At 43.8% G+C, this 15070-nt stretch overlaps 1 protein-coding gene across 1 annotated transcript in view; it reads left to right on the top strand.

Moving 5' to 3' along the window:
- TMEM135 (transmembrane protein 135) overlaps positions 1-15070 on the top strand; it is a 180757-nt gene that overhangs the window by 1293 nt on the left and 164394 nt on the right. The window lies entirely within an intron of this gene.

Genomic DNA, 15070 nt, shown 5'->3' with positions numbered 1-15070 from the left:
AGCTGGGATTGCTGCAGGTAAGCACTTCCTGCTGTCCCCACCTTTGTGTTTCTCCTGTAACGGTGCTCAGGGGGTTGAGCAGGGAGCTGGCTGCAAACGAAGCCTAAAATACAGAAAAACAGGTCAGTGAGTCTGTACTTTCCACTCTGTACCAGTGCTGGTGCAATAAAACGATCAAGACGTGAAATACACGGGAAAGAATGGGATTGCAGCAGTCCTGGCGTAATGAGTTTAAGCGTACCTTTGACTGAAAATTGTGGCAATATCGAATGCCATGTGAAGAAAAGTGAACGATTGTTTGGTAGCAGCGTGGACCTGTGCAGGTGCCCTGTCTGGCAGTGAAGGTTTGCACACCGAGCTGGCACAAACAGAAGTGGCAGCTGTTTGTGTGAGGGCACGGTGGGCTGGCTCAGGATACGAATACAGAGAAGGATGTTCCCTCTTCTCCACCTCCCTGCTGTGACCCAGTAATTTTTCCCTTGGATCTGCTTTCTGATCCAGTTTGCCGTGCAGAAGCGTGAACACTTGTTGTACCTGTAGAGAGTGGGCCTGATGTGAGGCGTGAGGTGTGGTGATCTGTCAGGTCTGGCGAAGGAAAAAGCAGCTTAAACAGCTCCCTGGTTAAATCAGAGTTCTTCAACCTTGTAAGTAAGTCCTGCTCGTAGCTATGTCACAGCTCCTGCAGTTGTAGGTTTGGTGGAAAGCTCCCCCTTTTTTCTTTGAAAAGGAAAACAAACCCCCAAATCCCCATTTTTTTCCCATTCTGTATGACTTTGTGGACCCACAAACGTCTTGTCACAAATCCAAGGTAGGGTGGGAACCTTTCCAACCGGTGTCATGCAAGATGCAAAATGACTGCACCAGCTTTTTACGCTCCCTTATTGACAGCGTTTAATTTTCTGAAGTCTTTGTTAATGATGTTTAACCTACCAGAGTAATCTAAACCTGAGCTGCTCTGAAATCTCAGTTACCTAAAGAGGGAGGAAGCCCTCACCTTCCTGTGCTCCCAGGCACGTAATTGTATTCCCTCCTTCGTGTGGTCTCGGACTTGATCATCGCCCTCCGTGAGCAGGTTCGTTCACTAACCCAGGAGGAGGTTACTGCCCTGCTTTTAGCTGAATTTTCAGCTACATTAATGAATTGAATCGACTCTTTATGAAGTTTTATAGAGCACCAGAGCCAGCAGAAGGTGAAGAGTGAAAGGGTGCAGTAGGGGCTGCAGAGGGTGAAGGGGAGGCCTTGCACACTAAGTAGCTTGGCAGGGAAGGAGCTCTCCTGAGTTATGAACCATCACTAAGTAATTCTTTGTCAGACTTAAAGCTGTATTTGAAATCCTTGTATTTGCAAATGAAACGTCACAGTCGCACAGCACAAACATTCAGTCCTACATTCTTAGAGTCACGTTATGGGATAAATTTATTTTATTTCTCTAGTCATATCCGTGGATGTTCAGAATGTTGCTAGTTCTACTTAGTCTCCGTCTGACAGCACAGCATCAAAAATTGCACTTTTTTTTTCTGTCGGGCCTGTAAAATAGCTTCCGCTTGTTTGTTCCTCCTGTTGCCACATGCTAATAACACAGAAAGGTAGATGAAAGAGTTGGTGTGGAAAGGAAGTAGGTTGAGTAGAGGAGAAGTTGCCAGAGGTCACTCTGGGAGAGAAGTGCGTGTGGTTAGGGACAGTTATAATCCAGAGCCCAAACTCGTAACATCTGCACCCTGTGTCTCTGGCGTTTTGCTGCTCTTCAGTCATTGGGACACCGATGGAGCCATGCTTAAGCGGTGCTAGTGCTTGGTGTGTAACACGATGGCTTTCAGTAAATAGCTAGAGTCTTTGCTATTAAATAGTGCTGCGTGGTGGTGGTTTTTTAATAACAGTATTTAAGTATTTTTTTTGGTTGCAAAAATAAATCTTCAGATAATCATACTTTCACTGTCTGTATTTTGCTCCAGTACTGGTTGATTGGTTTAGCAAATGTAGCTTTTATATCTAAATTGAAATGTCACTCCCCAAAAGTATACTTAGCAGTCAGATAGTAATTTGTAGATGCAGTGAGCGACCCTTTGTTATTTTTTCCAGATGCTTAGGTCTGTTTGAGAAACTTCAGTAATATGTTTGGTGTTGGAGGGAAAGACAATAAAATAAATTTCCCTCCTTGGAAGGGTTGATATAAGGGGCAGAGGTGGCAACTGAGGTGGGAGAAAGTGGTGAGAAATGCTCCATGTGAAATATTTCCATATCGTACTTAGCACTAGAGAAGTTATAGAGTGGTGTTTGAAATACTCGCAGTGCCGTATTCAATTTTAATAAACGCTTTCAGTGTTACAGTGAGGGTTTCATAATGTACTCAAGTAATACGTAATTAATGACAAACAGTGTCTTCTATGCTGTGTTGTTAATTGCATTATAATTAAAATAAATAGGGATTGATTTCTATGAGGATTTTGTTTTTAGAGAGAATTCTGTAGGGAAAAAGTACAAGGGCTTCTGTTGCGTGTTACACTTCTTTACATTCTAGGCTAGAAAACTATAATGCAATTTTCTTTTGAACTGACAGTTTATACTTTCAATTTTCAACACTTCAACTCCCTTTTCTGTTTTAGGGATGTTTCTGTGTGAGAAAAGTTATGGTAAGGTAGCTTCCCATGCAGTGCATCTCCCTTGGTGGCTCTCGTAACCTCTTGTCCTGACAAAGTATTTATGAGAATAAAGTTCTTGTAATTGCGGTGACGTTTTTTTGGGACCGAGTAGTTGTATTAATTCTGTCCCTTTCGTTTTCAGAGCATCTTAAGGAGTACTCCTTCCCCTAGTACCGTGGATTTGGCCACTCTCCAAAGAGATCAGAAGACAGTGTGTGTTTATGTTGTGTTTAGGGTGTGTAGGCTGTGTGTATAAACACTGCTGTACCTCTACCCTATCTGTCCATCAGTAACACACACCTGTGGAAACGTCCGTGTCTCCATTATTCCTTAATACGTGAGGGCTTATCTATTAGCTATACCAGTACTTCGTTAAATGCCATCCTTTGGGGAAAAGGATCTTCCTAGTGTTTATACGCTGGGTAATGTGGGTTTTATTGGGGTGGAGTTGTACATCCGGCTGGTGGCTCTGCTCGGTTTGAAGCACCCCAGGTAACTCGTAAAATCTTTTAGATCCAGAGATACCTGGATGCTTGAGCAACTTGAAATGGCTTCCTGAAAAATGACAGTGGTGTCCCACTGCTCCTCAGATCCCTGGACTTTGGCTCAAGTGGAGCAGTGCCTGGATATAAGGGTCATTTTTGAAAACGTCAACCCACTAAGGTGTTGAGCTGTGGATTCCTTTGCAATAGGTTTCCGCTCCTTGCTTATGCCTTTTGCATGTTGTGTCAGTGCAAAAAAATCAAGTCCTGGGTTTGTAGGTAATATTCTGATATCTTATTGTGCGTTTGGAGAAAATGTTGTTATATTTTTTTTTTTGAGTCATTAAACTTCTGATGTGTCTTGAAAATAACCTGAAAGCTTTTCGGTTTATAGACTACTTGAGTAAAGCTGCAGATGGAATGAGAGGGTAAGAAGCTGTTAGCCGAAGAATTTGGAGATTGCGATGGGTATGCGGCCTCACTAACATTTTGGCTGTGTTTCCTGATGTGGAGTGGCTGGCAGGAATGCGTCTTTCATAACCAAGGCTGCTTGCATTTCCCAAACCAAGCGTCCCTGTGCGTGGGTCTTCTGAGAGGCCTGCTTTTGTATGTATTTACAGTTATGAAATCCACCAAATCGATTACTGCAGCCGCTTTCAGTCGTGATCTTGTGTCTTAGCTGCTCGTGCCTTCTCACACCCAAAGGCGAGAGATGCCTTTTGTACGTTGGCTAAATAACTGGACATGCAGGTGAACTCGTGGGAGAGCAGAGTTCTGAGTCTTCCTCAGCCCATACAATGGAAACTCCCATCTTCTGTAGGATTGTTGTGACCAGCAGGTCGGGGACAAATGTGTGGTGTTTCTCTTCAGTCCTTATTTTAGAGCTGTGCTATACAGTAGAAGAGAACACAGACTTTGAGGGCTCAAAGAGAGTAAGATGCCACAGGTGCTGCATATTGAAACACTACTCACCAGAAAGGTTCTGAAGCTTTGTCCTTAGTAGTTGTAGTATTTATTGAGGCTCCCAGGTGAAAACACTACGAGGGGGAAAAGAAAAAGTTAAAAATTGCTGTCTCAACAGAAAACAAACAACCACCAATAAATATAATTATGCTTATTGAAAACTGCCTGCCTTAATGTCTTTAAAAAATGTTGCTGAAAAAGGCCTTCATTGAAAGTTGATGTATTCTCTCTTTGTGTCCATTTTAGATTAGAAAATGCTAAAAAAAACCAACCAAACAAAAAAAAACCACCAATTTCGAGGTGTGATCTTATATTATCAGAGTTGAAGAATTTGGGCTTTCCTAGAAATTCTGAGTGTAGAGTATGACTTCACGGTTAGGTTGTATAAGGCTGGGGGATGAAGGGCCCAGAAATGAGTGGCTGAAATGCCAGGTCTGAAGCCTTGGCTTCTGTTGCCTTTGATTTCCATTGACCTCGCATGGGAAATCTGCCATTCGTGACACGCGTTAGGGCAAAGTCTTCTGTTTCCTGAGGGTTTGAATGGTTTTGGCACTTGTTTGATGGTGGTACATGTTTTCTAGTGGATGAAAGTGCTTGGTCAGTGATAGGAAGTCTTTGTTGTGTATCTGAGGTAATCAGATATGATGGTGATGCTTCCTCTGCTACAGTAAAAATTGTCTGATTGCTGCTTTGCTGTAAAGCTCATTCTTCTGACTTCTTGCCAAGTCATGTGTGTCCTTCACCTCTTCGTTTTCCTGCTCTGGTCATCTGTCCCTGCTTAATTTAAGGCAGGATCCTTCCCCCCCTTTTCTGACCTGACCTCCCCGGTGTCCTGCCCAGCACCAGCTCCCTCTGCCTTACATCTCCTGCCCTTCCTCTGCCCAAAACAAATTGCTGGGGAATGGCTCCAGCTGTGGCCCTGCAGTGGTCCACCCTCACGGTCAGTGCAGCTCTGGCTCCAAATACCTGTCTCTGAGACAGATCTACTGGCGCAGGAGGGAGGAGCACTGGACCCAGAGCAGGGTGGATGCCAGTGGGTCCATTTGCCTTGTCCTCTGGGCTGGGGGCTTGCTCAGCCATTATTTAGCAGAATAGGTATATCCTGAGCCTGCCGTTCCACTGTACTTTTAATGGTCCTTGGGGCTTGCTGTATTTTATTGATTTCTTTCAATTCATTTCGTCTTGTACATTCTTCATAATTATTTTGGTCTTGCTTTTCATACTCATTTCACATTGATTTTGGTCTAATTTTTGGTATTTTTCATGCTCATGCCATGGCTGTTTCCTATTGTACTTGTAATAGCCTTCATAGCATCACAGAATGGTTTGGGCTGGAAGGGACCTTAAAGCCCACCCAGTTCCAGCCCCTGCCATGGGCAGGGACACCTCCCACCAGACCAGGTTGCCCAAAGCCCCATCCAGCCTGGCCTTGAGCACCTCCAGGGATGGGGCATCCACAGCTTCTCTGGGCAGCCTGTGCCAGGGCCTCACCACCCTCTGAGGGAAGGATTTCTCCATATTTCTAATCTAAACCTACCCTCTTTTAGTTTAAAGCCATTCCCCCTTGTCCTGTCACTGCACCCCCTGACAAAGAGTCCCCCCCCAGCTTTCCTGTAGCCCCCTTTAGGTACTGGCAGGCCGCTGTGAGGTCTGCCCAGAGCCTTCTCTTCTCCAGGCTGAACAACCCCAACTCCCTCAGCCTGTCTTCACAGGAGAGGTGCTCCAGCCCTCTGATCATCTTTGTGGCCCTCCTCAGGGCTTGTTCTAATACTTCCACATCCTCCTTGTTCTGGGGGCCCCAGGGCTGAATACAGCACTCTTACCTCAGTTTCTTAAATGCCAATTGATTTTTTTGTCTTACCATTTCAAATTTGTTCTCCTACTTACCATTCCAGTGCTGATAGCTTCCTTTGTCTCTGTTTGACCCCTGTGTATCACTATTCTTTTTCTTAGGCTTATTTATTTTATCTATCTTATTTATTCTGTAAACTCCCTAGGGCAGTGTTTTATACAATAGCATTAAATATACGTGTTATCAGCAAGCATACAAGAATAAATCGTTTTCCTTTCTATGTAAACACGGGAGGGCTCTTTGTACTGCTAAGAGCATGGGCCAGGTAGTCTTGCACGTGGATGCTGGCAGGTCTCTTCACTGATTAGTCACCGGTCAACATCAGGCCACGACAAGAATGAACCTATTTAGCTAATGAATGATTTTCAAAACTGCTGGATGGAAGACAGCATCACCAGCCAAAGATCAAGGTGAGACCGAATCAAGTGGGAGTGGTGTCACGGCGCTTTCCTGGCCGTGTTTACATCCCTGTGGGATAAGGCCAGAGAGCAACCCCAAGGCCGGACGGTGCCCGTGGTGCTTCAGCCTTGCTTCCCTTGTGGTGTCTCGGAGGGAGAGCTCCTTGGGTTCATCTCGAGCCCAGTCTGGGAGTTAGCATGCACCAAACAGCCCTGGCTTACCTGGCTCTGTAGGCACAGTCACCGTGTGGCATCTTCCTGAGGTGTGTGAGAGGGCTGCTGGCCAGATGGTGTTCTAAATTAGTGCAGAATTCCTGCATATGTTACAATGCAATTAGTTTGTTGTTATTATTTGTGCTGTGAACCATTGCACGCTTGGAAGGCGCGCTCGTTCTCTGGAGATATTCAAGGCCCGTCTGGACGCCTACCCGGTCAACCTGCTGTAGGGAACCTGCTTTGGCAGGGGGGTTGGACCCGATGATCTCCTGAGGTCCCTTCCAACCCCTACAATTCTGTGATTCTGTGAGATTCTGTGAAGTAAGGTGGGGAGGCTGAGAAGGATGTTAGCATTACCTGTGATTGTGCTTCTATATGCCAGCTTGGGTCTCTGGGGTGGGCCATCAGGAAACGTGACGTGTTTCTGTCAGGGAGGGTTGTGGAGTCGCTGTGGTTGCGTTGTGCTGGGACATCTGGTCGTCTTAGGGCTGTGCTGTCTCCCATACCTCCGGGCTGTGCTCTGAATGACCTACAGGTCAGCGTGTTCCTGCCTTTAGCTTCTTCTGCACGCCAGTTTAATGAGGACTAAAGTTGGCTTAAGTGTTACTAAAGAAAGAACCCAGTTGCAACATCTTCATTCCTGGCTGCGCCCGTTCTGGTCTGTTGGGGTGGCTTTCAGGACAGACCAGTAACATCGTCTCATAAAGAGAAAATAAAGAAAACCAGTCCTTTGGTGAGATGTTTACGTTTCAAAGGGGCAGAGTTTGAGAATTTCAAAAGAATCAGTTAAGTTCTTCAGTCCTGCTGAATTCATTAGGCTGAAAGGTGCGAGGAGCAGCCTGGAGCCTGCATCTCAGTAGTGGTGAAAACCAGGGAAAGCCCAGCCTCGACTGACCGAACAGATCTCAGCAAAGGCAGTGCGAGCACTGGGAGCCAGCAAACGTGCTTAAAGGGCTGCTTATAAAGCAAACGTAAGTCTGTTCTCTAAAGCTGGTACAGCTGAGTGCAGGAATTCAAGGTAAGAAGTAAGTTACTGAAAATTGTACCGAGTCAGGCATTTCAAAGAGAATGAAGGATCAGCCCTTACTTTTTATTTTTTTAAAGTATAAGGGAAACAAGTGGCGAAGACAGGCCTCCGTGGAATGAGAATGATGCCAGGACTGAAGGTAATTTAGATGTCATTCAAAGAGTACATGAGTGTTCCTATCTGTTTCTTTTTTTAGTTGGGTGGATGGCACGGAAAGTTTAAAAAACAAAACAAAAAGCAAACAACCAAAACCAAACACGAGAAAACAACCCAACCCCCTAATGGTAATCCTCATATAACATCTCTCAAGGGACAGAGGACATCAGAGGAGAGAGCAGCAGAGCGCAGTCTTCCTCGGAGTATTGCAGGAGCTGACTTAGGAAATAAAAACATCTGGAAGTGAGGTTTTGTAATCTGTGAAATCAGGGCGGGACCAGCTAATTGAAGAACAGCAAATTTGAATGTTTAGGAGGAGGCATGTGAAACAAGTTGCTGATTTGGACAACAGTGTCTTTCAAAACGCAAATGTTACCTGAGGGTGTTTTGAGTTTGTTAATTCAAAAATTAATTAAAAATCATTTTTAATGCAAGGGATTAATGTCCTTGAAAATTAAGAAAAAATAACAAAAACATATGAGAACATATAATTAACATACATTTAAATGTTAGGTGTACAAATATTTGCATATAATTTAGAAAGATATCTGACAGTCTGTAGTTCTGCCTGTCACTTGAGTGATAGAAGGGATTTTCTTCACTAGTTTAAATAGTGAGGATTGCTTTGCTTTTAGTTTTTTCCCTGCAGCTCCCTGAGGAGGGAAGCGCCGAGGGAGGTGCCGCTCTCTGCTCCCTGGGACTGATGGCCGGACGCACGGGGACGGCACAGAGCTGCACCAGGGGAGGGTCAGCCTGGGCATGAGGGAAAATTCCTGTGCCGTGGGGGTTGTCAGATGCTGGGACAGGCTTCCTAGCGAGGTGGTTGATGCCCCGTGCCTGTCAGTGTTCAGGAGGCATTTGGACAGCGCCCTCAGGAACGTGCCTTAGCTTTTGGTTAGCCCTGAAGTCAGGTAGGTGGACGAGATGTTGGACAGCATTATTGGTCATCTCTAAATTTGCATTTTAAATGTGCCCAAACCTCATAGATAGCCACTTCATGAAAGTCATTGAGTTTTGGAGTCTTGGAGATTTGGCTAGGTGTCTGAATACTTCTGTAGCTCATATTTTATTTTTTTATTTTTAAACATTTGTTATAATCTACTTGATTTTAGTTGCTGTTCTGAAAGAACGAGAGAGAAATGATGATGCTTTTTCAGTTTCCATCAGTCAGTGTTGTTTGTGTGGGCTAATTTCACTTTGAAGGGGTACCGTTCTTAAAGTTTGTACAAGCTTAGAAAATGGGGGCATGATGGAGGAAAGAGAAAAAAAAATTGTGCTCAGTACAGCAGAGTTGGTGCAAGTTGTGTGTTTTATTGGCCTGCTGCATAACCCATCAGCTTGGGTATATTGGTCAGCCTGTTAGCAGGTGCATTACGCCAAGGCAATGCCTCTTGGAGAGTCTGTAGCTAAAGGACATTGGTGAAAACTGAGGATACCAGAGGGGTATGTTCTTGACTTTTTGTGTTCTAGTAGAGGGATGGCCCCTTCTTCCAAATCCATTGTTACATAGTATATTGTACATAAAGGTACAAAAAAAAAGTTGTTTCTTTCTACCCTCATTTCCCTTCACACAAAAACACTCATAGAGATACAGTAGCTTGTATCCCCTGCTTTTTCCACCAGTGCTAAAATTACAGAATCACAGAATCATCTAGGTTGGAAGAAACCTCCAAGATCACCTAGTCTAACCTCTGACCTAACACTAATGAATTAATTCATTTAAAAAAAAATGCTACAAAAGTTTTTCATCTATATGAAAGTTTTCTATCTAGCTACATATTTCAAGATTGCAGTGGCCGAAGTGGCGTAGTGAGAGCTAAATCAGAGCTTGTTTTAAACTTTAGGGAAACTGGGGTGATTAGTGTTGAAGAGTAACTGTGTTTGGTTTACAGAATGAGGAAGGAGGAATCTTCCAGTCTGGGCTAGGTGCATAAAACATAATCAGCCGTTTAGGGAATCCTTACGGTGCTTGTGTATTCAAGGATTTTGGAGGACAGGTTGTAATTGTGTCTTGCTGTGATCTATTACTCCTGCTGTTCCCTTCATTTATAGGTAGTGTAGGTATGGGATTACCTTCAAAAGTCTTCTAATATTGCTAAAGACCTGCATTGAAATATCTGAATTTTGCGTTTCAAGTTTTGACTAATTGTGTGCAGAAACGAGGAAAGGAGTTGTTTTTCTTACAAACAAGCTTTCTGTTTTCAGTATTTCCACAGGTGGGTACTGGGACACTGCAAAGTACTGGATCAGTCTTGCAGGTAGAAAGAAAACATTTCCCACATGCCTGACTTAACTTACTCAAGAGGCTCTACCTGATGATATTCACAGCATCAAACTAATTGTTTTGGCTGGGGCCAGAAATATTTTCTCTGGAGGTAAGGCTGGCAGGTCTGGCTCCCTTTGCCTTCTTTCCAGTGTGTGTGTAGGGCACAGAGGGCACAGGAGTCATGCAACGAGAAGCGGGGCATATTTCATCAAGGCATTTCTTAATGCTGTGCAGGTCTTAGTCATCTTGTCTGACTGTAAAAGCAACAGTTCAGTTGTCTGAGGACTGAAGCATTGTGATCGATCTGGATTTCACCCAGATTCACGTGTGCATACCCTTATACTTGTAGAATCCAGTGATACACATACTAGGTAGTGTAATAGGCTCTGCCGGGGTTCAGTTGCCAAGTTAAACTTATGCAGAGATGCAACAAATGCAGCAACATAATGATAATTAATCTATACGCACTTATGCTTCTAATTCTTTACTTTTGTTGCCGTGAGGTTTTTTACTTCCTTCAAATTTCAGCTTACGGTTCTATATGAGTTACTCAGCTGTCATTTAAATAACAAATGTCTACCCTTGTATGCAGGACAGGCTTGAATTTTTGTCTTTAGGGTTTGCAATTCACTGGAAAAGTAACGGTAGATGTTTAAAACGGTATGTTGTGATATTTGAATTCTTCTGCTTTCTTAATATTTGAATATATCTGATTTTTTTCTTTAGAATTCAGTCTGTTACTTTCAGTTTTTTTCCCTCGAACTTTCTCTCTGTTATATTGTACTTCCAGCCCTGCTGTTCTGTGTTTTTAATCATGAAATATCAGGGCTTCTTTTTGCTTCATCCTTCTTCAGCAGCATGTCTGTATTTTCTGCAGCCTGTGTTGCTATGAAGGGAGATCAAGAGTTGTAACTTGTGGGTGCAAATAGAAGGAAACTGCGAAGTCCTGAAATCTTTGGACATTCTTAGGCCATCTGCCTTGTGGCAGTACGTGATTAGTTTTAAATTCCCTTTTGCTCTTAGTCGTTGTGCACTTGTGCATCTAGAAGAGTATTTCTTATATACTCTATATACTTATATACAGTGGAAAAGCTGGGATTTATTGGTTAACCCTTAGGAAGCTGAGAGTACAAAAACATTAGGAAATCTGGGCTCCTTCTATCTATAGAGCCTCCCCTGCTTTGGAGAGAAGAAAGGGGAGTGAAACTGCAGGAAGGGCGATAAAGCAGGCAATGAAGACTGCATCTGCAAACCGTGATACTACTTAAAATTTCTTTAGTGCCTAAAAATTAATAGTGTAAAAAAATACGTAAGTTGTGGTGAGAGGATGTCAGTTCTAGTTTCTGAAATCTGGGTTTTCTTTATTGATTTTCAGAATTCTGGCAAATTAGGTGACAAGAAGTGGTTATGTTCTGCTATGACACAAATGCTTAATGCCTACTAGGGTTGAATTTTTTTGATGAATAAATGAATCTTTAGTGTTAGGCATTTCAAGCCTGAATATTCTTTACCTGCAGAGAGCAAATCTGCCTAAAATGTTAGTAACAAGCATACTGGTTTATGTGGTGGGGTTTTAATGGCATATCAGATATATATCATGGCATTGGTTTTATTAGGTCTTCTGTTTCCTTTTTTATTTTTATTTTTTAATGGTTGATATGCTATATACATGGAAATAAGAAGTACAAGCCACATTGTGCCTTTTATTTGGAATGGAAAGCAGCACAGCGATGTCTGTTAGCATCTGTGGAACTCTTCCATGGCCTTACTGATACGTGTATTTTTTTGAAAAAGGAAAAGTGATTCAGTACAGGGAAGGGTTATCTTGGTCAAATGTAAGTTCCATTGAAGGGTGGAGCTAATAACAGGTTTTATCCTAGGCAGTTGAGTAGTTCTTTTAAATATCCTAAGGCCAGGTCATTGGGTACCTTGAAAATAAGACATTTTAAGAGTAGCTCGGTGTTTTGTGGAAAGCCTGAGTAGGAGGTTGCAGCAGATCTGATGTATTCCTGGCACCTGGTGTTACTCAAAGGAGATGCTGGAACATCTCTTTTCTGAGAGCATCATTCTTCCCTCTGATTTTGGTAAGGCTGCATTGCTTTGGAGAAGTCAGGAGTAAGTGAAACCTGGGTGATAATCCACTGGAATTTGATGGAGTCTCCTCCTCCCGGCTGCAGATGTGATTTTGGGCTTGTTGGTGCCTTCTCATAGGCAGGAGAAACACAGTGGCCTCAGAAGGAAAGCAGAGGGAGAGCCAGCGCCGACCGTGGGTTGTACTTCGTGCAAGACTCTCCCATGGTCTTGTAGTGGTGTGAGGGGTGTGTTGGTTCTGTGCCCTGCATTGCAGCGAGACCTCGAGGTTAGGAGGAGAGGTGAAGCAGCACAGGCTGCTCGAGGCGGAGGGGCAGCGGTGTGGTGTCGGGGTTTCATGCAGTGGCAGACACTCGTGGCATTATCTAGCACCGCGCTGCTCCACTAATGTTGCAGACATACCATGCTGTCTTACTAAAGCTGGAAATCCACAGTATTTTGTAAGTGCTGAAGAATGTTATTTTGTAAAGGTCTTGTTACTCCATCTCCAAAAGGCGATAGTGAAACTGAGAAACTGTGGAGAGGGGTGAGAAGAGCAGCGGGGAGGTACGGAGCTGCTTTTGGCCTCCTGGATTGCCTGGTAGTGCAGTATTTGGGACAGTGCGTTGACTCCAATTGCAGTCCTTCGTTCTTGGAGTGAATAACTCCCCAAACCAACTTTTACATCTGTCAGCACTCGGGTCCTGATACAGACCACCCTTAGGTGCCTAAATGAAGGAGTCTGAGGATTCACGTGCTCCCTTTATGTAGAATCACAGAATGGTTTGGGCTGGGAGGAACCTCACAGATCCCCTAGTTCCAACCTCCTGCCGTGGGCAGAGATGCCAGCCACTAGATCAGGTTGCCCAGGGCCTCATCCAACCAGGTCTTGAACACCTCCAGGGATGGGGCATCCACAGCTTCTCTGGGCAACCTGTCCCAGTGCCTCACCACCCTCTGAGTAAAGGATTTCTTCATTATATCTAATCTAAATTGAACCTCTTTTAGTTTAAAGGCTCATTAGTTTAAAGTCCCTTGTCCTGTTGCTGTGTGCCCTTGTAAAGAATCTCTCTCCATCTTTCTTATAAGTTACCTTTTAGTACTGAAAGGCTGCAGTGAGGTCTCCCCGGACGGTGCTGGAGCTCTGAGACCATGCTTTCCATGAGATGTGCATTTCCACGTGTTTTACTCTACGGGGAGTCTCACATAGCACAGGTCGCTGGACAGCCTTGTGCTAGGTCTGTTAGTGCGCTCTGTGTGGAAATTAATGCCAGGGAGATGGCTACGGGATGTTTTGTGCCCTCTCCTTTGCTGCTGGTATCTGCTTCTGCCATCTGCTGCTGCGCCTTGAGCAGTGGGTTTGTTGTTAAGGATTTGGCCCGCATCACAGTAACCTCCCAGCTCACCTGAGTGGTGCCTCCAGTGTTTGCTCCCTCTCAAGCTGCATTGCTTTCATGTGGATAGCTCTTTTAGTTGTTACGTACAGTGCTTCCTCAGACCTGTTTGTGTCATTATTTCTGGTTCCTTTCTTTCACTTGGGAGTAGAATAGTAAAGAGGAGGGAAAGCAGCAACTTAAAATAGTATAAAGCTCACTGGGGGAGCTACAGAAATAAACGTTAACTTTGACATTAATTTATAAGATACCAATCTTTTCTTTCCTCACAGTACCAGGAGTATAAAAAAAGACTTTACACTTCAGCTGTAAGAGCTATGTTCTTAAAAAAAACAACAATGTTCTTCTGTTCCAAGTGTTCACGACCTTTGTACAGTAGGCTAGAAATAACAGAGGAGGGAGCAACTAGTAATCTGCTGTTTAGACTGCATTAAGACTTTGCTTCAACAGAAAGATTATCTGGATTGCATTATTGCCTAATCCATTATGGTTTAAGCAGTCGTGACACTTGATTAAGTATTGTGCAGATCTGTTTTCAGAAGTGTGCTCATGCATATATTGCTCCACAATTCTTAGTTCAAGCTTCATTTTGGATATGAATTTTGGTGGCACTCTCCTGCGGTTTGTTCTAGCAGAATCCTCATCCCGTTTCTTTATCCAGAACATCTTGCTCATCAGTGCAAGTGGACAGATTTTGAGAAGAGCTCACTCCATGTTTTTAACTCGAGGAATTGAGCCTTTGAGAGGTGTTGCTGAGCCAACAGGTCGCCTGTCGTCGTGTTCATCAGCTCTTCAGAGAGAAGCACTCTCTGTCTACAACTTCTGTAATTCTAAGAATTGCCTGAAAATTCCTGCTAGTTTTGAGAGTCCCTGGGAAACCAGTGCAGATGAAGAAGATATCGCTATTTAAAAATAAAAATCTACTTCACAGTGCACCCAAATTATAATCTAATGGCAGCATGGGAACATGGGGGTTGGAGGTGCCCATGGAGGCCGTGTGGTCCCAACCTCCTGCTCAAAGCAGGGCCGGCTGGATGCGCTTCCTAGGGGCGTCTTCCAGCTTCAGCTTCAAGGACTTCCAGTGATGGAGAGTCTACAGCTGGCAGCCTGTTCAGATATTCAGCCATCCTCAAATGAAATTTTATTTCTTATGCCTAACATGAGTTTTCCGTATTTCGAGTTGTCTGTTATCTCTTGTCCTAGCCCCACGTGCCTCTGAGAGAAGCCTTGCTCCTTGTTCTTGCAGTTGCACAATTTCGGTGGACAAGAAAGATTTGACGGCCTGTTGTGTTTGAGTCACTAACAGCACTTTAAAAAACATGGAACATAAATAAAACCGACCAGGAAGAGCCTTTATTTTTTAGATCCAACCTGTTTTCTACAACAGACAGTTTTCAGAGATAACATACTGTTTCTATAAAATTTGTCAGGAGTATGTTCTTCTGGCACATGGTGAGATCTTTTTGGGAGGACTTGCAGTTGGTTAATTGGAGTATAAAACCTTTAGTAATGCCTAGTCACCTCACAGACACTGTGTAGGGCCTGTATTTGGGTAACTTAGTGATGTTCTGACCTTTGTTAGGAGATGGTTTAATTGCCTTAAAGAC

The sequence above is a fragment of the Anser brachyrhynchus genome, assembly GCF_964034855.1.
Source record: "Anser brachyrhynchus genome assembly, chromosome: 1".
In the NCBI taxonomy this organism is placed as follows: domain Eukaryota; kingdom Metazoa; phylum Chordata; class Aves; order Anseriformes; family Anatidae; genus Anser; species Anser brachyrhynchus.
This window is presented reverse-complemented; position numbering and strand designations above follow the sequence as displayed.